At 44.1% G+C, this 27,325-nt stretch overlaps 1 protein-coding gene across 1 annotated transcript in view; it reads left to right on the forward strand.

Annotated features, from left to right (window-relative positions):
• Positions 1-2,030: 2,030 nt before the first annotated feature.
• Positions 2,031-27,325, forward strand: part of GPBAR1 (G protein-coupled bile acid receptor 1) — a 33,270-nt gene continuing 7,975 nt past the window's right edge. Inside the window, exon 1 of the mRNA XM_073634993.1 lies at positions 2,031-2,768. The gene's annotated coding sequence lies outside the window, so the exon portion shown is untranslated. The remainder of the gene's footprint in view (positions 2,769-27,325) is intronic.

Below are 27,325 nucleotides of genomic sequence, written 5' to 3' on the forward strand. Positions count from 1 at the left end.
TTCCTCTACGGCCCCCCCACCTCTTCTACTAGAGTTGTGTCCTCTCCCCCTTTGTGTGTTCCTAGGGGTATGTACACTATGGGGCCGACCCCTTTGGGGTTGTGAAATTTCCTCAGGTGGTTGGGTCCTACTCATGGAGTGTTTGGGTCGGGCCTGGTATTCAGTCGATACTCCCCACTTCATGGCTATTTTTCATCTAGAGGGTCACACCGGTGGTTGAATTTTACATACGTTTGCTGGAGTACATATGTTTTGGACTTTTTGAATTGTGACTTTATGCTAGTTTAGACTGTCTATTCACTTAGTAAAGTGTGGGGGGCACTATACTCACACAGTGTAATTCATCTATTCATTTAGTAAAGTGTGGTGGGCACTATACTCACACAGTGTAATTCATCTATTCACTTGTGGTGGATTCAATATCATTCTTTTGAAGTTATTATGTCTGGAGGTGTTTATATTTAAAAATACACTCTCATATGGTTTACACAATTAGCGCTGCACTCATTCACATTCACGTTATCGCATTTTGTCTACAGCTGTGCTGGCTGCTAGTTTGTGTTTTTTTTTCGCAGCGCATTATTTTTACCATTTTGTATTTAATACTTTCCGGATGCCCTGTGCATACAGTCCAGCATATAGTGTGAACTCTGCCCTATGTTCTATGTTGAAATTATTAAATTTTTATCATATTATAAAAAACCACTTCCTGTCCGCTGTATGCAAAATGACGTCCGCAGGGTGGTTGTGTTATCCTGACTGGGCATCACATGACGTCCAGCAGGATGAGTCGCTGGCGTGTGCCCACGAGGTATATCGATCTGACACACCGCATCTCCGTTCTTGGTAAAGAGCCTATGACGTTGGGTCTTTACCATGTAATCAGCTGTGTCCAATCGCAGCTGGTCACATGGTAGCCAAGAAGTGCCATTTATAGGCGTTTCCTCTATTTGCACTGACAGGCGCGCGTAGAGGAGAGCCAATCAGCGGCTTTCCTGACAGGGGGGTCTGCGCTGATAAATAGCGCATTGATTATCAGTGCAGACCCATCAAAGATGCCCAATAGAGCCCACCAGGAATGCCAATCAGTGCCCATCAAGGATGCTCATCAGTAATGCCTGTCAGTCCTCCTCATCCGTGCCATATATCAGTGCCATCTATAAGTGTCCATCAGTGCAACCTATCAGTGCCCAACAGTGCCACTTATAACTGCCCATCAGTGCAGCCTATCACTATGAGTGCTCATCAGTGCTGCATATCAGTGCCACCTATAAATATCCATCAGTGCAGCCTATCTGTGCCACTTATAAGTGCCCATCAGTGCAGCCTATCACTGAGTGCCCATCAGTGCTGCATATCAGTGCCCATCGGTGCCCCCTGTTAGGCTGCGCTGATGGGCACTTATAAATGGCACTGACAGGGGGCACCCATGGGCACTGATATGCAGCACTGATGGGCACTCAGTGATAGGCTGCACTGATGGGCACTTATAAGTGGCACAGATAGGCTGCACTGATGGATATTTATAGGTGGCACCGATCTGCAGCACTGATGGGCACTCATAATGATAGGCTGCGCTGATGGGCACTTATAAATGGCACTATCATTATGAGTGCCCATCAGTGCTGCATATCAGTGCCACCTATAAGTACCCATCAGTGCAGCCTATCAGTGCCACTTATAAGTGCCCATCAGTGCAGCCTATCACTATGAGTGCCCATTAGTGCCCATCGGTGCCCCCTGTCAGTGCCACTTATAAGTGCCCATCAGTGCAGCCTATCATTATGAGTGCCCATCAGTGCTGCATATCAGTGCCACCTATAAGTACCCATCAGTGCAGCCTATCAGAGCCACTTATAAGTGCCCATCAGTGCAGCCTATCACTATGAGTGCCAATTAGTGCTGCATATCAGTGCCACCTATCAGTGCCCATCGGTGCCCCCTGTCAGTACCACTTATAAGTGCCCATCAGTACAGCCTATCACTATGAGTGCCCATCAGTGCTGCATATCAGTGCCACCTATCAGTGTCCATCAGTGCAGCCTATCACTATCAGTGCCCATCAATGCTCCATATTAGTGCCACCTCATCAGTGCTTGTCAGTGAAGGAGAAGACTTACTTATTTACAAAATGTTATAACAGAAATGAAGAAAAACTTTTTTTTTCTTTCAACATTTTTGTTCTATTTCTGTTTTTTTTAGCAAAAAAATAAAAAACCCCAGTGGTGATTAAATACCATCAAAAGAAAGCTCTATGTGAAAAAAAAAAATGATAAAAATCTCATTTGGGTACAGTGTGGTATGACCGCACAATTGTCATTCAAAGTGCGACAGCGCGGAAAGCTGAAAATTGTCCTGGGCAGGAAGGGGGATGGCAGTGCCCGGTAATGAGGCGGTTAAATTGATAAAAAAGTATCGAATGAAATCAGGACACAATCCTTGCGGTAGTTTCTGAAAGGTTTTAGTCTCCTAGAAGTATCCTTTTTTTATATGAACCCTGTTACAAAGCATCTCCTTCATTGTGGTGAATGACATGATGGTTCTGGGCTCAGACGTTGCTCGTGTCACGGGAAGCCATCAGCCAGGCTGTGTCACAGGAGGAGGGACGCAGCAGGACGATCAGGGTGGAGGGACTTACAGGAACACTTCCCCTGACTCTAAAGACAGAGAAGCAGAGAGAGAGAGAGAGAGAGAGAGCGGTGCCAGGGAGACAGCCGGGCACAACGCAGGACTTCACCGGGATGCTTCAACCGTCCCTTCTCACCAAGGTACCACCTACCCAGACCCTCCACCTATTCTACAGAACCCTTCATCGTTCCCTTAGACTTTTCCTTATCTTTTTTGCATGAGATAACCGATCGATCGTTATCTAACCATTAGTTGGTTTCTGGTTTTGACGCCGAGGCTTTAGCTTTTACTGTATTGTAATGTATGTACTTTCGTTTCCGAGCATGCGCGGTCTTGGTCGCATGATTTTTATGATACAAATACCATACTAATTACATGAAAATCGTTCGTTCTGTTATCGTACGAGAAGAATTTTCACGTTTGTCCCTTCGGATATTTTCACATGAACTGTTGTGATCGGCTCTTTAAAGCTGTTTACTAACGATCGGACTATCGGACGGTCACTCTGAAAGCGCTATTTTTTCCCTCCGATTTTCTCATCATTCATACTAGATATAACATGCTGAAAATCGCATCGGACCCCTTTTTTTTTTTTTTTTTTTGTTTAACGCTACAACGCAGTTGCATTGTCTTTAGCTGGCCATACACCATTAACTTTTTTATGTGAACGGAGTGTCCCAACGTCATAGTCTGCATATCAGATGTCATTTAGATGAAGGATATCTAATGCTACGGAGGGGACCCATTTACATATTTGCGGTTGCATTAAACGCATGTTATGCTCTTTAGCACTTGCTGCATTAAAGTGGTTGTAAACCTCAGACATGAAATATGAACAAAGCATACAGTGAGGGGAAAAAGTATTTGACCCCCCTGCTGATTTTGTACATTTGCCCCACTGACAAAGAAACGATCAGTCTATAATTTTAATGGTCGGTTTATTATAACAGTGAGAGACAGAACAACAACAAAAATATCCAGAAAAACTCATTTCAAAAAAGTTATAAAGTGATTTGCATTTTAATGAGTGAAATAAGTATTTGACCCCTTCGCAAAACATGACTTAGTACTTGGTGGCAAAACCCTTGTTGGCAATCACAGAGGTCAGACGATTCTTGTAGTTGGCCACCAGGTTTGCACACATCTCAGGAGGGAATCCTCTTTGCAGATCCTCTCCAAGTCATTAAGTTTTCGAGGCCGACATTTGGTAACGCGAACCTTCAGCTCCCTCCACATATTTTCTATGTTGGGATTAAGGCCTGGAGACTGGCTAGGCCACTAGAGGACCTTAATGTGCTTCTTCTTGAGCCGCTCCATTGTTGCCTTGGCCATGTGTTTTGGGTCGTTGTCATGCTGGAATTCCCATCCATGACCCATTTTTCAATGCCCTGGCTGAGGGAAGGAGGTTCTCACCCAAGATTTGACGGTACAGGGCCTCGTCCATCATCCCTTTGACGCAGTGAAGTTGTCCTGTCCCCTCAGCAGAAAAACACCCCCAAAACATAATGTTTCCACCTCCATGTATGATGGTGGGGATGGTGTTCTTGGGGTCATAGGCAGCATTCCTCCTTCTACTCCTCCGAACATGGCGAGTTGAGTTGCCAAAGAACTCGATTTTGGTTTTATCTTATCACAAAACATTCACTCAGTTCTCCTCTGAATCAATCAGATGTTCATTAGCAAACTTCAGATGAGTCTGTACATGTGCTTTCTTGAGCAGGAGGACCTTGCGTTCGACATGTGCGCTGTCAATAAATTGGTTTCGCTTCGTTCCATTCCGTTTCGTATTATGCCCCGTACACACGGTCGGACTTTGTTCAGACATTCCGACAACAAAATCCTAGGATTTTTTCCGATGGATGTTGGCTCAAACTTGTCTTGCATACACACGGTCACACAAAGTTGTCGGAAAATCCGATCGTTCTGAACACGGTGACGTAAAACACGTACGTCGGGACTATAAACGGGGCAGTGGCCAATAGCTTTCATCTCTTTATTTATTCTGAGCATGCGTGGCACTTTGTCAGTCGATTTGTGTACACACGATCGGAATTTCCAACAACGGATTTTGTTGTCGGAAAATTTTATATCCTGCTCTCAAACTTTGTGTGTCGGAAAATCCGATGGAAAATGTCCGATGGAGCCCACACACGGTCGGAATTTCCGACAACACGCTCCGATCGGACATTTTCCATCGGAATGAATTTGTATTTCGTAATTTGTGTCCGAAATTCAATTCGGATTCATATGAAATACAAATTTTCGTTAGGTTCGTTAACTTTTCGTAACAATTACAAATGTTAGTTACGATAAATTTATCATTATGGGGGGCTCCCACCATCCCTGTGCTGAGTTCTCAAGTCTGTACACCCACTGTGCCCATTATGAGGGGTTCCCACCATCCCTGTGCTGAGTTCTCAGGTCTGTACACCCACTGTGCCCATTATGAGGGGTTCCCACCATCCCTGTGCTGAGTTCCTGGGTCTGTACACCCGTTGTGTCCATTATGAGGGGTTCCCACCATCCCTGTGCTGAGTTCCTGGGTCTGTACACCCGTTGTGTCCATTATGAGGGGTTCCCACCATCCCTGTGCTGAGTTCCCGGGTCTGTACACCCACTGTGCCCATTATGAGGGGTTCCCACCATCCCTGTGCTGAGTTCCTGGGTCTGTACACCCACTGTGTCCATTATGAGGGGTTCCCACCATCCCTGTGCTGAGTTCCTGGGTCTGTACACCCGTTGTGTCCATTATGAGGGGTTCCCACCATCCCTGTGCTGAGTTCCCGGGTCTGTACACCCACTGTGCCCATTATGAGGGGTTCCCACCATCCCTGTGCTGAGTTCCCGGGTCTGTACACCCACTGTGTCCATTATGAGGGGTTCCCACCATCCCTGTGCTGAGTTCCTGGGTCTGTACACCCGCTGTGTCCATTATGAGGGGTTCCCAATTTTAGGTTTGTTAACTTTTCGTAACAATTACGAATGTTCGTTATGATGAATTTATCATTATGAGGGGCTCCCACCATCCCTGTGCTGTGCTGACTTCCTGGGGTTTTTAACTTCATCATAACAGATAATCGTAATTAACGAACATTCTTATTTTTGTTCGATTCTGTTGTAACGGAATTTGGACCCGAAGTTCATAAATGAAATTTTGTATTTCGTACAAAATTCGTAAGCATAAAAATTCGTATTTCGAGTCCTCACAAATGTACGAAAATTCATACGAATTTCCGATTCGTATGGAACTAATCGCACATGTCTACCTTGCGTGCTACCTGTATAAAAGACACCTGTCCACGGAAGCAATCGATCAGATTCCAATCTCTCCACCATGGCCAAGACCAAAGAGATGTCCAAGGATGTCAGGGAGAAGACTGTAGACCTACACAAGGCTGGAATGGGCTACAAGACCAACGCCAAGTAGCTTGGTGAGAGGGTGACAACAGTTGGTGCGATTATTTGCAAATGGAAGAAAAACAAAATAACTGTCAATCTCCTACACTGGAGAATCTTGTCAATGGTCTCAAGGCAGCTGGGACCATAGTAGTGTATTGTGTTACCAATTGTATTCTTGGTGACTATGGTCCCAACTGCCTTGAGATCATTGACAAGATTCTCCCGTGTAGTTCTGGGCTGATTCCTCACCGTTCTCATGATCATTGAAACTCCACGAGGTGAGATCTTACATGCACCCCCAGGCTGAGGGAGATTGACAGTTATTTTGTGTTTCTTCCATATGCGAATAATCGCACCAATTGTTGTCACCCTCTCACCAAGCTGCTTGGCGATGATCTTGTAGCCCATTCCAGCCTTGTGTAGGTCTACAATCTTCTCCCTGACATCCTTGGACAGCTCTTTGGTCTTGGCCATGGTGGAGAGATTGGAATCTGATTGATTGCTTCTGTGGACAGGTGTCTTTTATACAGGTAACAAGCTGAGATTAGGAGCACTCACTTTAAGAGAGTGCTCCTAATCTCAGATCACTACCTGTATAGAAGACACCTGGGAGCCAGGAATCTTGCCGATTAATAAGGGATCAAATACTTATTTCACTCATTAAAATGCAAATAAATTTATAACTTTTTTGAAATGCGTTTTTTCTGGATATTTTTGTTGTTTTTCTGTCTCTCACTGTTAAAATAAACCGACCATTAAAATTATAGACTGATCGTTTCTGTGTCAGTGGGCAAACGTACAAAATCAGCAGGGGATCAAATACTTTTTTCCCTCACTCTATCCCTCTATAGTGTGCACTTGTCTCAATCCAGAGCGTCATTCCTGTCTGCTGCTTTCTTCCTCTGCTATCAGCATGAATCACTTCTGACAAGTTTTCCTGACACCAAGAGAAAAATGGTGACAGGGGAGGGAGCTCCAGCACACAGTCTGTGATTGAGAGCTTCAGCTCAGTGTGCTGTGTGGAGGGGGCGGCGGGGTCTCTTCCCTGCAATCAGTTCTCAGAGTTCACCTCACTGAGGCCTGCAAAGTGTCACTTCAGCTCTCAGCCCCCTTTTTTCCGAACTCTCAGACAAGCTTTATAAATTCTGGACTTTGAATGGATGTAGAAAAGAGCAGACTGCAGATAAACAGGTACAACTTATGTAGGACGATTTGCTTTATCTCTGTGTATCACCTGGGAAAATAGTTCATTCACTGGATATGTAAGAGTTTACAACCACTTTAAGGGCAGCCCATTCATGCACCCTAAAGCCGGCCATACATGGATTGAAGTTCAATGATCAGTGTTGCCGGCTATAGCTGGCAGCACTGATTGTTTGGGAAAAGCCTGATGGATAGATCGACTTCTGTACAACTTTCCTGCCGATACATGAATGGAAATCCAGCCAGTCCCTGCTGAACTGGCCGAATTTCGATCCATGTGTGGGCAGGCTGGTCTATCTATCAACTTCTGTACAATCAGCAATCATTCGATTTTTCCTGAATGATCAGTGGCACCGCTATAGCCGGCAACACTGATCATTGTATTCTGATGGCGGGGAAGGCTCCCCAATACAACACCACAGCGGGGAGGATTCCTCCATCCACATCAAATGTGTAGATGGGAAAATGTGATCTTTTTTTTTTCGTTCAACCTGCTGGTTGAACAAAAAAAAAAAAGATCAATGTACAGAAACAAAAAGTGATGGCAGTAAAGAAAGACTAAGGCTCCATTCAATCCTGAAGGATCCGAATAGTGGGTGGAATCGCCGCAATTCCAAATCATGGCAAATCATGGGATGCTTGTGTGATGCCGTTACTTCTTAATGGCACCTCAATCGCACCGCTATTTTACAGCGATTGTTGCTTGATAACTCATACTGCAATCGCAGCGAATCGCAATGCTGTCGTTTAAAGGAAGCTCCTGGTTATAAAAAAATATCCCAAGCTTTGAACATCTCATGGAGCTCTGTTCAATCCATCATCTGAAAATGGAAAGAGTATGGCACAACTGCAAACCTACCAAGACATGGCCGTCCACCTAAACTGACCGGCCGGGCAAGGAGAGCATTAATCAGAGAAGCAGCCAAGAGGTCCATGGTAACTCTGGAGGAGCTGCAGAGATCCACAGCTCAGGTGGGAGAATCTGTCCACAGGACAACTATTAGTCGTGCTCTCCACAAATCTGACCTTTATGGAAGAGTGCCAAGAAGAAAGACATTGGTGAAAGAAAGTCATAAGAAGTCCTATTTGCAGTTTGTGAGAAGCCATGTGGAGGACACAACAAACATGTGGAAGAAGGTGCTCTGGTCAGATGAGACCAAAATTGAACTTTTTGGCCTAAAAGCAAAACGCTATTTGTGGTGGAAAACTAACACTGCACATCACCCTGAACACACCATCCCCACCGTGAAACATGGTGGTGGCAGCATCATGTTGTGGGGATGCTTTTCTTCAGCAGGGACAGGGAAGCTGGTCAGAGTTGATGGGAAGATGGATGGAGCCGAATACAGGGCAACCTTAGAAGAAAACCTGTTAGAGTCTGTAAAAGACTTGAGACTGGGGCGGAGATTCACCTTCCAGCAGGACAACGACCCTAAACATACAGCCAGAGCTACAATGGAATGGTTTAGATCAAAGCATATTCATGTGTTAGAATGGCCCAGTCACAGTCCAGACCTAAATCCAATTGAGAATCTGTGGCAAGACTTGAAAATTGCTGTTCACAGACGCTCTCCATCCAATCTGACAGAGCTTGAGATAGTTTGCAAAGAAGAAGAATGGGCAAAAATGTCCCTCTCTAGATGTGCAAAGTTGGTAGAGACATCCCCAAAAAGACTTGCCGCTGTAATTGCAGAGAAAGGGGGTTCTACAAAGTATTGACTCCGGGGGGCGCCATACAAATGTACCCCACACTTTTTACAGATTTATTTGTAAAAAGTTTGAAAACCATTTATCATTTTCCTTCCATTTCACATTATGTGCCACTTTGTGTTGGTCTATCACATAAAATCCCAATAAACATGTTTGGTTGTGACATGACAAATTTGGAAACTTTCAAGGGGTATGAATACTTTTTCAAGGCACTGTATAGGTTAACTTTATAGACACGGGAATGCCATGTGCTTGTGTGATCTCACTGATTTTCCCAGAAGTCTGCACTAAGATAAAAGTCAGATTTTGGGCATCCCCTGCAACAAAAATGTAATTTTTTGGTGAGAAACTCCCAAAAGGAAAAGGATGCAGACCTTGCCACTTTCCTCATGAGAAGTGCAGCAGCTGATTGATAATTATAAATTCACTCCCATTCACATCCGCTTTCCACATGGATACAGAGAAACAAACAGCTATTTCTTCAGAATAACAAAAGGTAGGAATCTGCAACAAAGTTTGTTGAATGTACATAGATCACCCAGAGGAGGAGGGGGGGGGTTACTCATTAACCACTTCAGCTCCGAAGGATTTACCCCCCTTCATGACCAGGCCATTTTTTTGCGATGCGGCACTGCATTACTTTAACTGACAATTTCTCGGTGTACCCAAATTAAAATGTAGGTCTTTCTTCCCCACAAATAGAGCTTTCTTTTGGTGGTATTTGATCACCTCTGTGGTTTTTATATTTTTTTTTGCGCTATAAACCCAACAAATAGCAACAATTTAAAAAAAAAAACAATATTTTTTACTTTCTGCTATAAAACATATCCGATAAAAAAAAAAAAAAATTTTCTTCTTCAATTTAGGCCAAATTTTATTCTTCTACAACATATTTTTTCCAATAAGCGTATATTGATACAGAAAAAGGGAATGTGGGACTTTAAATGCAGCAATTGAGGTAGAGTGGTTGGTAAACATTATTTATTTGTAACAATAATATAAAACAGATAAAAAAAAGTATTTTCATATATCTGCACATACACATGGCATAAACGTAATAGATACATAGATGTCAACTTGGCAGCACATAAGAGATAGTAAATATTAATAAAGTATAATACAAGGTATTTCCTATTGGCAGGCATTGGTAACCCATATACAAAAGAGCCGCTGTAAGACAGATGTACAGTCAAGCCAGCCAAGTACAGTGTTTTAGCCGACCTGTGAGTATAGATTTCTTTCTCCCCATGAGGTCTTTTCTCCCCTTAAAGGGGTAGGACATATTAATTAATACTACATATTCATTTGTATATACAGTTTACTTCTGTACCCAACGCCAGATGAATGGCAGATAGCCATGAAACGCGTCGGGTTTCCAGTTTAGGGTGCTCCGTCAAGCCTGGCTCACTACCTATTCACTGGCCCATAAATATATTTTATACATAATTCATTGAGTAGTATGTAACCACTCATGTGCATCTATCTTACAGCGGCTCTTTTGTATATGGGTTACCAATGCCTGCCAATAGGAAATACCTTTTATTATACTTTATTAATATTTGCTATCTCTCATCTGCTGCCAAGTTGACATCTATGTATCTATTACGTTTATGCCATGTGTATGTGCAGATATATGAAAATTCTTTTTTTTATCTGTTTTATATTATTGTTACAAATAAGTAATTAGCAACCACTCCACCTCCACAAGTCAATTGCCTCATTTAAGGTCCCACATTCCCTTTTCTCTTTTTACGTACTCGTACCCGGGATAGAGGTACATATAATGTGCCTCATTTAAAGTCCCAAACGCCCCCCCCCCCCTCTTGATTAGCGTACATTGATACAATCTGATCACAGCTTCCACAATATGGGTTTCCTTTTAACCACCTATACCGGGTAGTTTTACCCCCTTACTGCCCAGGCCAATATTCAGTTTTCAGCGCTGTCACACTTTGAATGACAATTGCGCGGTCATACTACACTGTACTTATATGTCATTTTTATTTTAAAAAAATCACACAGATAGAGCGTTCTTTTAGTGGTATTTAGTCACCACTGGGTTTATTTTTTTTTGCCAAACAAAAGAAAACATTTTGGGGGAAATTCTTTTTTTTTTAAATAAAATTTAGCAAATCCGTAATTATTCTCCTTCACTGATGGGCACTGATAGGCTGCACTGATGTGCACTGATGGGGCTGCACAGATGGGCACTGATAGGCTGCACTGATTGGCACTGATGGGCTGCACTGATGGGACTGCACTGATAGGCTGCACTAATGGGCAGCACTGATAGGCACTGATAGGCTGCACTGATTGGCACTGATGGGGCTGCACTGATGGGGCTGCACTGATAGGCTGCACTAATGGGCAGCACTGATAGGCACTGATAGGCTGCACTGATAGGCTGCACTGATGGGCACTGATAGGCGGCACTGATAGGCTGCACTGATGGGCACTGATAGGCGGCACTGATAGGCTGCACTGATGGGGCTGCACTGATAGGCTGCACTGATGGGCTGCACTAATGGGCAGCACTGATAGGCACTGATAGGCTGCACTGATGGGGCTGCACTGATAGGCTGCACTAATGGGCAGCACTGATAGGCACTGATAGGCTGCACTGATTGGCACTGATAGGCTGCACTGATGGGCACTGATAGGCGGCACTGATAGGCTGCACTGATGGGCACTGATAGGCTGCACTGATAGGCTGCTCTAATGGGCAGCACTGATGGGCACTGATAGGCGGCACTGATAGGCAGTACTGATGGGCTGCACTGATTGGCACTGATAGGTTGCACTGATAGTCTCCACTGATGGGCACTGATAGGCTGCACCGATGATCAGTGCTCTGATTATCTGTGTACATGTCTCCTGTCACACTTGTCGGGTATCGGCTCTCCTCTCCTCGCCATGTGACAGCGCATAAGGAAAGTACTGCTGATAACCGACAAGTGTGTTTACATTGTGATCAGCTGTGATTGGCCCTTTACCACAATCTGTGATCAGCTGTGTCTGAAGGACACATCGATCACAAAGCGCACCCTCCTGGAACAACAGAGCCATGTTGTAGCTGTCTTTCGGCTATAGCGCAGCAATGAAGTAGTTAAAGCAGTATAAAACACAAAACCAAACATTTGTATTGCATCTTACCAATCATTAGATGTGGCGGCTGCATTAGTTTTCTTTTATTAGGCTTTCTTCCCCTCTGTTTTCACCTGGTGATCTGGTCAGTAACACACCTCCTGTATTACAGCTCCTCCACTCTGGATGTAGGAGGAACCAAGACACCTTTGGACAGCAGCATTGTCAGTCTGGGGGGGAGTGGAGTGGTATATATATATATATATATATATATATATATATATATATATATATATATTAGCAGATTTAGCTACACTAACAAATTGAAGCCAAACTCCACCTCACACTTTAAGTTGTACATAAATAAATAAAAGCTGACCATTGTAAGCACTCCTGTCAGTGGTAAATGGTTTGTCTCATCTCTGTAACTGATACATTCTGCTGGAGAGCTTTTCTATTGAAAAACAACAGGCTTTTACTGGCTGGATCACCAGGTGAAAACAGAAGAAAGAAAGCCTGAAAAAAAAAAAAAATAATGCAGCCATCACATCTAAGAATAAGTATACTGCAATATAATGACTGTTTACTTTTGGGTTTAATATCGCTTTAAGCTGTACAGATCACTTATAGTCACATAGAAGATATAGTTGGAAAAGACACGGGCCTGTGTGTGTTTGTGGAAGTTTCTTTTCTATAGCTGGCCATACACAATGGGTTTTGTTTCTGTCCAGCCACCTTGTCTGTGTGGATGGAGGAATCCCCCCCGCCGGGACTTTGTATTTTGACAGAAAGCTGCAACCGAACAGCTTTTTCTGATTGGATGAGGTGGAGAGGCAGGGTGATGATGTCATGATCTCCACTTTGTCCAATCAGAGAACACTTGGCATTCATTGAGAAAAATGCACAATATTCTCTGAATGGCGCCTGTGCCGAGTGATTTTCTGATTTTCAGACCTTGGGGGGGGGGGGGGGGGGGGCCAGGCTATAACCAGTGGGAATAGAAAATGTCTCGCAGTCGGTGGGAGTAAACAATGTCTCATCATTGGTGTCAGTGGGAGAAATAGTGCCCCATCATTGGTGTCAGTGGAAGATAATAGTGCCCCATCATTGGTGACAGTGGGAGAAATAGTGCCCCATCGTTGGAGTCAATAGAAGGAGTTGTGCCCTATTGTTGATATCATTGATATTAATAGTGTCCCATCGTTGTTGCTAATGGTAGGAATTGTGCCCCATCATTGGTGTCATTGAAAGGAGTAGTGTCCCATCATTGTGTCAGTGAAAGGAATAATGCCCCATTAGTGTCAGTAGGAGGAATTGTGCCCCCATTGTTGATGTAATTGATATTAATAGTGTCCCATCATTGGTGTCAATGGAAAGAATAGTGTCCCATCATTGGTGTCATTAGGAGGAATTGTTCTGCCATGGTTGATGTTATTGATATTAATAATGTCCCATCTTTGGTGTCAATAGGAGAAATTGTGCTCCATCCTTGATGTCATTGATATTATTAGTGTCCCATCACTGGTGTCAATGGAAGAATTGTGCCCCATCATTGGTGGCATTGGAAGGTGTAGTGTCCCATCATTGATGTCAGTGGAAGGAATAATGTCCCATTAGTGTCATTAAGAGGAATTGTGCCCCATCGTTGATGTCATTGATATTAATAGTGTCCCATCATTGGTGTCAATGGGAGGAATAGTGTCCCATCATTGGTGTCAATGGGAGGAATAGTGTCCCATCATTGGTGTCAGTGGGAGGAATAGTGTCCCATCATTGGTGTCAGTGGGAGGAATAGTGTCCCATCATTGGTGTCAATGGGAGGAATAGTGTCCCATCATTGGTGTCAGTGGGAGGAATAGTGCCCCATTATTGGTGTCGATGGGAGGAATTGTGCCCCCATCGTTGATGTCATTGATATTAATAGTGTCCCATCATTGGTGTCAATAGAAGGAGTTGTGCTCCATTGTTGGTGTCATTGGGAGGAACATCAGGGTCAGTAGGAGGAATAGTGTCCTCTCATTGGTGTCAGTGGTAGGAAAAGTGTCCCATTGTTGGTGTCAGTGAATGTAGCTGTGCCCCCAAGAGCACTACACAGCCAAGCAAAAGGCCGCCTCCGGCCCCTGGGCGACAGTTTGGAGACCACTGTTCTAGAGGGATCCCACAAGTACAGTATATGCATAGATACATTGGTCCCCGCTAGAACAATGAAACTATGTGAGAGTCACCATATCTAAACTTCAGCTTTAGGACAACGTCACGTGGCATTTTAAGGGCCAATCACCTTGGGGTGGACCATGGACACAATCCTGGCATTCCACTCATGCACACATACAACTACAATTATCTGAGCGGATGAGAAAGTTACCAACAGACGCCATCACATCCTTGCAGGCGACGGAGAATGAAGTCCAATGGTCAGGAAACCTCCACTTCATACTTACAAAAGAAGTAAAAAAAAAAACGTGATTTATTAATCAGAGCTGACCCCAAAGATTGAGATCATAAGACACCATTGTGTATTTGTAGCAAAAATAAGAATGTTACAATGTCAATATATAATATTACTATATATAGTACAAGCTCAAGGAGCTTACAATCTAAGGTCCCTAACTCTCATTCATACACATACCAAGCCGATTAACCTACCAGCATGTCTTTGGAGTGTGGGAGGAAACCAAAGTACCCGGAGGAAACCCACACAGGCAGAACATACAAACTCCATGCAAGTATTGTCAGAGTTGGGATTTGAACTGGCAATCCTAGTACCAACAGGCAGTGGTGCCAACTACTAAGCCACTGTGCTTCCCAAAATACACACTCACCGGCCACTTTATTAGGTACACCTGTTCAATTGCTTGGCAGCACAAATTGCTAATCAGCCAATCACATGGCAGCAACTCAGTGCATTTAGGCATCTAGACATGGTGAAGATGACTTGCTGAAGTTCAAACTGAGCATCAGAATGGGGAAGAAAGGGGATTTAAAGTGGTTGGTAACCCACTTTCAGAAATTAACATAATCTGTTCTGTATCCTAATACAGTGTTCCTCTGTCTCTGTGTTTTATTAAAAAAATACCTCCTTCACCGTAATTTCACGACGGCTCCCGGCGCTCATGTAGCCGGCTGTGTCTCCTTTCTGCCCGTCTTGCAGAAGCAGCGGGAGGGGCCGAGATTTCCCCCCTGACGTCAGCGGGACAAGAGAGGAGAGACGCAAGCACTGTGCTGTATAACATGCTTTAAAGGAACAGAATCTGTGGGGGGTTATTTTTTGGGGTTACCAAACGCTTTAAGTGACTTTGAACGTGGCATGGTTGTTGGTGCCGGACGGGCTGGTCTGAGTATTTCAAAAACTGCTGATCTACTGAGATTTTCACACACAACCATCTCTCGGGTTTACAGAGAATGGTGGGAAAAAGAGAAAATATCCAGTGAGTGGCAGTTGTGTGGCGGAAAATGCCTTGCTGATGTCAGACGTCAGTGGAGAATGGGCAGACTGGTTCCAGATGATAGAAAGGCAACAGTAACTCAAATAACCACTCGTTACATCCAAGATATGCAGAATACCATCTCTGAACGCACAACGCATCCAATTTGGAAGCAGATGGGCTACAGCAGCAGAAGGCTACACTGGGTGCCACTCCTATCAGCTAAGAACAGGAAACTGAGGCTACACTTCGTACTGGCTCACCAAAATTGGACAATAAAAGTTTTGAAAAAATGTTGCCTGGTCTGATGAGTCTGGATTTCAGCTGCGACATTCAGATGGTGGGGTCAGAATTTGGTGTAAACAACATGAAATCATGGATCCATCCTGCCTTGTATCACCGGTTCAGGCTGGTGGTGGGGGTGTAATGGTGTGGGGGATATTTTCTTGGCACACTTTGGGGCCCCTTAGTACCAATTGAGCATTGTTTAAACCCCACGGCCTCCCTGAGTATTGTTGCTGACCATGTCCATCCCTTTATGACTACAGTGTCCCCATCTTCTGATGGCTCCTTCCAGCAGGATAATGCGCCATGTCACAAAGCTCCAATCATGTCACCACTGGTCTGTTGAACGTGACAATGAGGTTCCTGTACTCAGCTGTGGTCATTTTGATTAGCTCATCATGAAAAGAGCTTTCCTGGAGCATTTCAGTCCCTGGTAGTGCAACTGAACCAACAATCAACTATGGGTGGCATGGCACTGTGACTGGGATCTCTGGGATAAAGTTGTGGACAGGCACAAGTCAAGAGATGGATACAAAAATATGTCTAAGGCTATATCAGTGCTTAGAAGCACAGTGAAGTCAATTATTAAGAAGTGGAAGGTATTTGGTACACCACAAACCCTCCCTGGATCAGGATGTCGCTCCAAACTGGATAGGGGAGCCAGGAAGAAACTGGTCAGAGAGGCTACCAAGAGGCCTACAGCAACTCTGAAGCAGTTTCAGGAATTTATGACAAAGAGTGGTCATTGTGACAAGAACATAACAAAAGTGTTACTTCGAGACCAGGGAGTTAATTTAGGGGTTCCTCTTGGCTAAAAAAGGTTGAGAATGGCTACTCTAAATGAAAAAAGGAAAATCTTTTGGATTCGATACCTGGCCTTCACATCTTCATGAACTTCTTGCCCATCCTATTCCTAAGCTTAATATGGAGTTGGCTTCCCTTTGCGGCTATAACATCCTCCACTCTTCTGGAATTGCTTTCTGTTAGAGTGTGTTTGGGGAAATTTGTGCTCATTCAGCCCAAAGAACATTTGTGAGGTCAGGTACTGATGTGAGATGAGAAGACCTGGCATGTTACAATTCATCTCACAAGTGTCCAGTAGGGTGGAGGTCAGGGCTCTGAAGGTCACTCAAGTTCCTCCACACCAAACTCATAAAGCCAAGTCGTTATAGAGATGTTGGTTTAGAAGACTTGGCCCATTCCAATTCATCCCAAAGATGTTATGTGTGGTCGAGGTCAGGGCTCTAAAGGCCACTTGAGTTCCTCCACACCAAAGTCATCAAGCCATGTCTTTATGGAGATGTTGGTCAAGAAGACCTGGCTTGTTCCAATTTATCGCAAAGGTATTCAGTAGAGTTGAGGCCAGAGCTCTAAAAGCCACTTGGGTTCCTCCACACCAGAATCATCCAGCCATGTCTTTATGAAAATGTTGGTTGAGAAGACCTGACTTGTTCCAATTTATCCCAAAAGTGATCTTTAGGGTTGAGGTCAGGGCTCTCAAGGCCACTCGAGTTCCTCCACACCAAACTCACCAAACCATGTCTTTATGGAGATAGATAATTTGCTGCAAGGAGACATTTCCCCAAAGGGATCTCCAAAATGGGAAGGGGGTTCTTTAGGGTTGAGGTCAGGATCCTGAAGGTCACTCGAGTTCCTCCACCCAATCTTCTCAAACCATCTCTTTATGGATCTGGCTTTGTACACAGGGGCACAGTAATGCTGAAACAGATAAGAGTCTTCACCAAACTGTTACCACAAGGCTGGAAGAAAACAGTTGTCTACAATGTCTTTTTATGCTGCAGTAATACTCTCCACTTCACTTCACTGGTGTCTTCACTTAATGCAATCTACACATTTTTGTCTACATACTAAAGCTGTTGACATGTTACAACTTATTGCCAGCGTGGGAGATTATAAAATCCTATTGTAAAGTGTATGGCCCCATAAGAGATAGCATTATCGCTTCACTACTCAGCCACCACAGATTGTTAACTTGGCTCAGCTGATATGAACTAGACCAGGGACAGTCAGCCTGGGGAGTAAAAGGGCCAGATGATGTTGGATGTCCTCCAGCCAGGAAATGAGACGGGCTCTCTCTGACTTGGTGCAGCTTCTAATGCATATTGTGAGTGAAAGTCACAGTGTGCAGTGAAATCAGAGGAAGCCATTTCAGTTTAGAAGAGGAGCCGGTACAACTGTGCCAGACTGAAGGGAGGGCCAGAGGTCAGCTTTAAGGTGCACTGCCAAAACAAATAGCCCACCCTAATGCAGTGCGCTTTAACTACTTAAAGACCGCCCACTGCATATTTACTGCGGCAGGGCGGCTCTATTGTGCAAAACGATATACCTGTACTTCATTTTATGCAATAGATACTGTGGGCTCTCCCTCTGGCCAATCAGCGGGTCCGGCAGACGCGATGCACGCCAGCAACCTGCGATCGCTCCCCAGATGGATAGAACGGCGGTCTGCCAATGTAAACAAGGCAGACTGCCGTTCTGTCAGAGATGAACACAGTGATCTTGTGTCCCTGATAATCAGGAACACAGATCATTCTGTTCATCTAGTGAGTCCATCCCCTACACAGAAAGCACCCTCTAGGGACACACTTTGATCGCCCCCTGGTGTTAACCCCTTCACTGCCAGTGTCATTAGTACAGTGACAGTGCATATTTTTAGCACTGATCACTGTAGTAATGTCATTGGTTCCCAAAAAAGTGTCAAAATTGTCAGTTAGGTGTCTGATCCGTCCGCCACAATGCTGCAGTCCCGCTAAAGAAAATCGCTGATCGCCGCCATTACTAATAAAAATGCCAAAAGTCTATCCCCTAGTTTGTAGATGCTATAACTTTTGCGCAAACCAATCAATATACACTTATTGGGATTTTTTTTTACCAAAAATATGTAGCAGAATACATATTGATGAAGAAATTGGATTTTTTTACAGTTTATTTTATTGGGTGTGTTTTATAGCAGAAAGTAAAAAATATTGTTTTTTTTTTTTCAAAATTGTCAGTCTTTTTTTGTTTCTAGCGCACAAAATAAAAACCGCAGAGGTGATCAAATACCAACAAAAGAAAGCTCTATTTGTGGGGAAAAAAAGGACATCAATTTTATTTGGGTACAGCGTCGCACGACCGCGCAATTGCCAGTTAAAGTAACGCAGTGCCGTATCGTAAAAAAATGGCCTGGTCATTTACCCCCTTGTAAAACCTTTTTCCGGGGCTGAAGTGATTAATGGGCGCAAACTTTGCGTTCAACTTACGTTATGACAATGCATGCTATGAATGGGCGTTAAATAGTAATGGTTTTTACAAGTCCTGCTTTAAAATGAATGACAGGTTCTCTTTAAGTGCATAGAAGACTGTAAGACCAGTTCTAGGGGCAGTCAGAAACATCCACATCCCTGTGAGATACATCGAAGAAAAATGGGGGGAACACCACTCTCCCATATGGTGGTGGGACTTGAATGGATGCGCGACTGTCGCTGAGGTAAGCACACAACTATAGGATGATAAAAATTCAATTTATTCCAAATACATAAATAACATAAAAATGTACAAATACATCAAGCTGCGTGTGGCATAAGCCAACCACGATACTTAAATCCTATAAGAGCTTGGAAGGATGCTGGTTCATGGAGTAAACTGACGCGTTTTGCAGAGCCATGAACTGCTTCTTCTTGGCAACTCTACATGCATCAAATTACATAATATTACCAGTATATGGCCTACACCATCACAGGAGAGATCAAACCATCATCCGGCAAGCGATCAATAGTTTTAGAACCGTTTATCTGGTCTGGTGGGCATCGGATCATGACCAAGGAAATGAGACAACCATCACCCGGCAGTTACCGTAGTGAAAGGAGATCTCATACGTAGATGTTCACCAATCTAGGGTATTCACTCACCCTAGCGTCTGCACCGTTCCTCTCCCCCTCAGGACGCATATTTCAGTGGGGGAGAGGAACAGTGCAGACGCTTGGGTGAGTGGATACCCTAGATTGGTGTACATCTACGTATGAGATCTCCTTTCACTAAGGTAACTGCCGGGTAATGGTTGTCTCATTTCCTTGGTCACGATCTGACGCACACCAGACCAGATCAATGGTTCTGACAGTATTAACCGCCAGTGGCGTCTCCAGCTTTCATATTTAGGGGGGGCACATGGGGGGACAGGGACAAAAGTAGGGGGGCAACTATAAAATGCATATATAGATATATAAATATATACTGGGGCCCTTTACTACGACCCCACAACGGCCCTTTCACATGTTCTGCAGTGAGCTCCCTTCCTACTGTATTGGGGTCCCCCAGGGTGGCAGAAAACAAGATATATATGTCACCAGCATACCAAGAAAATATAAGGATCCAAAGCAGTGGGAGAACTATCAGGGTTGCAAAGGTTGTCTTGCCACCGGGCCCTGGTGTTCTGCCACTGTGGGGTTCCCCAGCCTCCTCTTGCTGTCCTGCCCCTGCTATTGACAGCGCTGGTCTGGCATCTCTTGGAATTTACAGGCTGGTTCTCCTGTCCTAAGGATGGGAGAAATCAGTCTGTTTTTTCAGTAACTGAGAGTCCTGGTGGAGTCCTTCCTGCAACTCTCTCTTCTCCCTGCCAATGAGGATGCAGGGGAAGGAGCAGATTGGGCGGCCGTGGTTGTGTGAGCACTCGCATTATGCAGTGTCAGGGAGGGGGGAGGAATCACCCGCAGGAGCTGACTGGGGACTCTCTCCCTCTTAGACATTGATTTTTTGTAAAAAAAAAAAAAAAAAAATTTTTATTGGGGGGGGGGGGGGGGGGGCACATGGTGGGGCACAGTATAATGTTGGGGGGGTCAGGGCCCCCTCTGGCCCCCCCCTAGGGACGCAATTGTTAACCGCTTTCCGGATGATGGTTTGATCTTTCCTGTGATGCTGTAGGCCACATACAGTTAATATTATGTCATTTGATGCATGTAGAGTTGCCCAAATGGTGGATGTTGTGGCGCTAACACATATACACATTAATATATAAATGAAACCGTGCAAAAGATCAAATATACAAAGGTGACATGTATAAAAGGACAAATGTGAAAAAGTCCAATAAATTAGGAAATCTATAGAAGATGGCCTATACATCAACCACGAAAAGATGGTAAGGCAAAGGTTAAATTATGCTGACACTGTCCGGCAAGAAAAACATCAAGGTGGTGCTTCTCCAACAAAGGGGTGAGGTATATATACTCTTACCGGAACAGGTGGACTCAAATGTCAGCGCCAAAGAGTCATATAGGCAGGGGTGCCGATATCGGCAGAGAAACTGAACTCCAAAGGATCCAGGACCCCCACAGATGTTATAGATGGCCACCAAACGAACCTCTGATGGAAGGAACACCAAAGCTGGGTCTTGAATGTCAAAGACCCAACTGGACAGCAGGGCAATCTCTCATCCAGATGGTATGCAAAAAAAAAAAGGAATGCTTCCAATAGTGTAGGTCAAAAGAATATGTTTTTTTTATATCTAAAAACCGGCATACAGCAAAACAAAACTCTGATCACAAGTTAAAATTCAGGGCAAATGAGGAGGAGCGATAAGCCTAGACCGACACGTTTCAACCAAAAAGGCCTTCAACTGGGGCATAGAAGCAGTTCATGGCTCTGCGAAACGCGTCAGTATACTCCATGCACCAGCATCCTTCCAAGCTTTTATAGGAAGTATCGTGGGTTGGCTTATGCCACACGCAGCTTGATGTATTTGTCAATTTTTATGTTATTTATGTATTTGGAATAAAATTAATTTTTTATCTTCATATTGTTGTGTGCTTACCTCAGTGACAGTCGCACATCCGTTAAAGTTCCACCACCATATGGGAGAGTGGTGTTCTCCCCATTTTTCCTCCACGTTATCTTCAAGTGTCTCCCTACAGGCAGATGGGAGGAATAACACTTGAACAAACCTCATATGGATATAATATTTTTCACACGCAGCAAAGACGTTGACAAGATAAAGTAAATAGCAGATTCTTTCATTCCGCCCGTGCTGTTCCCTATTCTGTTTGCTGTCCTTTCATAAGTAATAAATGTGTTTGCAAAAACGGTTCCGGAATCGGAAAAAGGGCATTCTTGCAGACACCTAGAAACTCTATTTACCCTCATAATGAATATGTGCGTTTTCTTTATGTCAGAGTATATTGCCGCATGTCTCCAAACATCGGGACTTCGAACATGGGTGACGCTCTCCTATAGAAAGGTTAAATATTAAACTCGGGCATATTACATCTCATTACCTCTGTGTGATCCCTGATCCACGAGATCCACATTTTCCATCACAGACAAACCTGAGGCGAATTCTCCTGCATGGAATGAGCGCCAGAAAAGAGAGCTTAGATGTGCACAAATCAGGCCAATAGAACTTCATAAAACTTGTCCATGTCTGCATTAAAGCTGAACTCCAGGCAGATAGAAAAGACATAAAAGACCCGGCCATTTTTTTAACACTTTTTTTTTTTAATAAGTAAAAATCTGTAGAAATTTACTTAGAAACCCCCAACATTATATATATTTTTTTAGCAGAGGCCCTGAGAATAAAATGGTGGGTTTTGCAATTTGTTTTATGTTTGTCAAAAAAAATGTTTTAACCACTTAAGGACCAAGCTTCTTTTTTACACTTGGTGTTTACAAGTTAAAATCTGTTTTTTTTGCTAGAAAATTACTTAGAACCCCCAAACACTATATATATATAGATATAGATATAGACATATCTATAGATATAGATAGATATATCTATAGATATAGATAGATATATCTATCTATATCTATATATATATAGATATTTATATAGTTTTTTTTATGACACCCTAGATCAGGGGTCTCAAACTGGCGTCCCTCCAGCTGTTGCAAAACTACAAGTCCCATGAGGCATTGCAAGGCTGACAGTTACAAACATGACTCCCACAGGCAGAGGTATGATGGGACTTGTAGTTTTGCAAGAGCTGGAAGGCCACCACTTTGAGACCCCTGCCCTAGAGAATAAAATGTACCCCTACCCATTCACATGGGGGGGGGGGCAGATCTGTTAAAGGGGGCTTCCAGATTCCGATAAGCCCCCCACCCGCAGACCCCTACAACCACCGGGCAAGGGCAGACCCCCACAACCACCGCCCGCGCAGACCCCCACAACCACCAAAGCACCCTCCCCATGTTGAGGGCAAGCAGCCTGGTATGAATAAGGAGGGAGGGGGTGCTTGCTCATCCCCCCTTTCCTGGCCTGCCATGGCTGCTTGCTCGGATAAGGGTCTGGCATGGATTTTGGGGGGGACCCCCATAACTTTTTTTTTTTTACATTTTGGCGCAGGGTTCCCCTTAACCACTTCAATACACTGTGTTATTAATACTAAACTGCCTGCACTGACTGAATATAGAGTCTACACTAAATGCAGAGTATATATATATATATATATATATATATATATATATATATATATATATATATATATTAAATACACTGCCACTAACTACCTAACCTGCCTGCTTAATCTAGCTCAATCTATCTCCAGCCACAGTCACACACTATACGCGGCCGTTATGTAAGCAGCCTTTTATACTGTGGGGCGTGGACTTAGTCCCCCTGAGCCATGATTGGCCAAAGCAATCAGGTGCTTTGGCCAATCACCAGACATCAATGTACTGCGATCTTGCAGTGCATTATGGGGCTTTCTGCGGCACTCGAATTTGCCACAAATGCCCCATAATATTCGCTGTTCGGCAAATGGGCGAACACCCGATGTTGGCGTCGAACCTCTGTTCGACTCCAACATCGAGCTCATCCCTAGAGGTGAGGTCTGTTGTCTGCAACCGTGGTATTATTAGGGCAGGGGTGTCCAAACGTTTTTGAAAGAGGGCCGGATTTGATGAAGTGAACGTGGGTGAGGGCCGACCATTTTGCCTGACATTCTTTTAACCATTAAAATTTGGTCTAATGCCCCGTACACACGGTCGGAATTTGTTCGGACATTCCAACAACAAAATCCTAGGATTTTTTCCGACGGATGTTGGCTCAAACTTGTCTTGCATACACACGGTCACACAAAGTTTCGGAAAATCCGATCGTTCTAAATGCGGTGACGTAAAACATGTACGTCGGGACTATAAACGGGGCAGTGGCCAATAGCTTTCATCTCTTTATTTATTCTGAGCACGCGTGGCACTTTGTCCGTCGGATTTGTGTACACACAGTCGGAATTTCCGACAACAAGGTCCTATCACACATTTTCCGTTGGAAAATCCGACCGTGTGTATGGGGCATTAGTGTATCCGTCCGAGCACTAATACACTGCCCAACAAGAATTCTTCTGCCTTTGTGGCTGTGTGTGGTGAAGAGATGAGCTTGGGCGTGTTATTTGGATATACCGTATTGATCAGAGTATAACACGCACCTTCACTTTAAGAGGGAAGTTTCAGGAAAAAAATAAAATTTTAAATAAAGAACTGTGAAGCAAAATAAGGGTCATTGCCCATCAATGCAGCCTAATTAGTGCCCATCTGCAACCCCACCACTGCCATGAATGCAGTTTTACCATTGCCAGGTATGCAGCACCCCCATTGCCAGGAATGCAGAGTCATCATTGCCATCAGTGCAGCCTGATTGATGCCCATCTGCAACCTCTGATGGGACATGGAGGGGGGCGGGACGAGCACCAACAGATTACATACAGGAGAATCTGTTTTCTCGGCGGCCTCTTTAAAAAACGGGCTGGACTTTGGACATGCCTGACTCAGGGGATCCGCACCAGGTACCCTCAGATTAGTCCCAATGCATGCACTTCAGACCTCAGATCAGCCCCAATGCATGCATCTCAGACCTCAGATCAGCACCAATGTTTGCATCTCAGACCTCAGATCAGCACCAATGTTTGCATCTCAGACCTCAGATCAGCACCAATGTTTGCATCTCAGACCTCAGATCAGCTCCAATGCAGGCACTTCAGACCTCAGATCAGTCCCAATGCATGGACTTCAGACCACAGATCAGCTCCAATGCACGCACTACAGACCTCAGATCAGCTCCAATGCATGGACTTCAGACCTCAGATCAGCACCAGTGCATGCACTTCAGACCTCGAATTAGAGCTGCACAATTAATAGTTAAAAGATCGCGATCTCAATTCAACCCCCCTGACGATCTGTATTGCAGAGTTTCCCGATTCTTTCATGTAACAAGTATAGAGAGTTCTCTGCTCACTCTGGCAGTCTGCCAAGTTTTTAACAACATTGTAACTCTTCTGTCTTAGATCAAAGGGATAAAACTTTTGTGTGAATATGCAGGAAGTTTAACCACTTAAAATCTAAACCTTTTTCTGACACTTGTTTCTTATGCCCCGTACACACGGTCGGACTTTGTTCAGACATTCCGATAACAAAATCCATGGATTTTTTCCGACGGATGTTGGCTCAAACTTGTCTTACATACACACGGTCACATAAAGTTGTCGGAAAATCCGATCGTTCTGAACGCGGTGACGTAAAACACGTACGTCGGGACTATAAACGGGGCAGTAGCCAATAGCTTTCATCTCTTTATTTATTCTGAGCATGCGTGGCACTTTGTCAGTCGATTTGTGTACACACGATCGGAAATTCCGACAACGGATTTTGTGGTCGGAAAATTTTATAGCCTGCTCTCAAACTTTGTGTGTCGGAAAATCCGATGGAAAATGTGTGATGGAGCCCACACACGGTCGGAATTTCCGACAACAAGGTCCTATCACACATTTTCTGTCAGAAAATCCGACCGTTTGTATGGGGCATTACAGTTAAAATCAGATTTTTTTGCTAGAAAATTACTTGGAACTCCCAAACATTATATATATATATTTTTAGCAGACCCTAGGGAATAAAATGGCATTTGTTGCAATATTTTATGTCACACTGTATTTGCACAGTGGTCTTTCAAACGCAATTTTTTGGCAAAAATACACTTCAATGAATAATAAAAAAAAAACGAAACAGTAAAGTTAGCCCAATTATTTTGTTTAATGTGAAAGATGATGTTACGCCGTGAGAAACGTGAGAGAATCGTGATCTATCTTCTAAGCAAAAAAATTGTGATTCTCATTTTAGCCAGAATCTTGCAACTCTACCTCAGATCAGCTCCAATGCATGCACTTCAGACCTCAGATCAGCACCAGTGCATGCACTTCAGATCTCAGATCAGCACCAATGCATGCACTTTTAGACCCCAGATCAGCCCCAATGATGGAACAGCCTCAATGCATGGACTTCAGACCTCAGATCAGCCCCAATGCATGCACTTTAGACCTCAGATCAGCCCCAATGCATGCACTTTAGACCTCAGATCAGCCCCAATGCATGCACTTCAGGCCTCAGATCAGCCCCAATGCATGCACTTCAGGCCTCAGATCAGCCCCAGTGCATGCACTTCAGGCCTCAGATCAGCCCCAGTGCATGCACTTCAGGCCTCAGATCAGCACCAGTGCATGGACTTCAGACCTCAGATCAGCACCAGTGCATGCACTCCAGACCTCAGATCAGCAAGTAATGCCATAATTGCCAACATTTCAAAAAAGTTCCAGGCACACATTTTTGCTTTGCATTCAACAAGCCATTGTAGAATGTACATTATGTGTGGAACATTTATATAAGTACAGATGGTATTACAGTATGAGTACGGGGTGTACAATGGTAAGTGCAGGAAAGCTGCATGTGGAGTGTGTAACAGTACAGTATTGTGTTTAGGAAATGAGTGTAAAGTGTACGATGTTATCTGCAGGAAATGAGTGCAGAGGGTTTGCCGGTAGGTAGTAGCAGGAGAGGAGTAAGGAGAATGGGGGGAGATTTACTAAAACTAGAGAGTGCAAAATCTGGTGCAGCTCTGCATGGTAACCAATCATAGTTTTTTTTTTGTGTGTCAAAGCTTAATTGAACAAGCTGAAGTTAGAAGCTAATCAGCTACCATGCACAGCTGCACCAGATTTTACACTCCCCAGTTTTAGTAAATCAGTCTTTTATGTAACAGTGGGCAGAATATACAGGAGAGGTGGGGAGTGTATGATGGCAGATAGTATGTGCAAGCAATGGCATCCCTAGAGGGGGGCCCAGTGGGGGCCCTGACCCTCCCCCCCCCGACATTATGCTGTGCACCACCATGTGCCCCCCCAATTAAAAAGAAAAAAAATTTTTTTTTTTTTACAAAAAGGCAATGTCTAATGCCCCGTACACATGGTCGGATTTTCCGATGGAAAATGTCCGATCGGAGCGTGTTGTCGGAAATTCCGACCGTGTGTGGGCTCCATCGGACATTTTCCATCGGATTTTCCGACACACAAACTTGGAGAGCAGGAGATAAAATTTTCCGACAACAAAATCCGTTGGAAATTCCGATCGTGTGTACACAAATCCGACGGACAAAGTGCCACGCATGCTCAGAATAAATAAAGAGATGAAAGCTATTGGCCACTGCCCCGTTTATAGTCCCGACGTACGTGTTTTACGTCACCGCGTTTAGAACGATCGGATTTTCCGACAACTTTGTGTGACCGTGTGTATGCAAGACAAGTTTGAGCCAACATCCGTTGGAAAAAATCCTAGGATTT

Source organism: Aquarana catesbeiana, linkage group LG06, assembly GCF_042186555.1.
Source record: "Aquarana catesbeiana isolate 2022-GZ linkage group LG06, ASM4218655v1, whole genome shotgun sequence".
Taxonomy (NCBI): domain Eukaryota; kingdom Metazoa; phylum Chordata; class Amphibia; order Anura; family Ranidae; genus Aquarana; species Aquarana catesbeiana.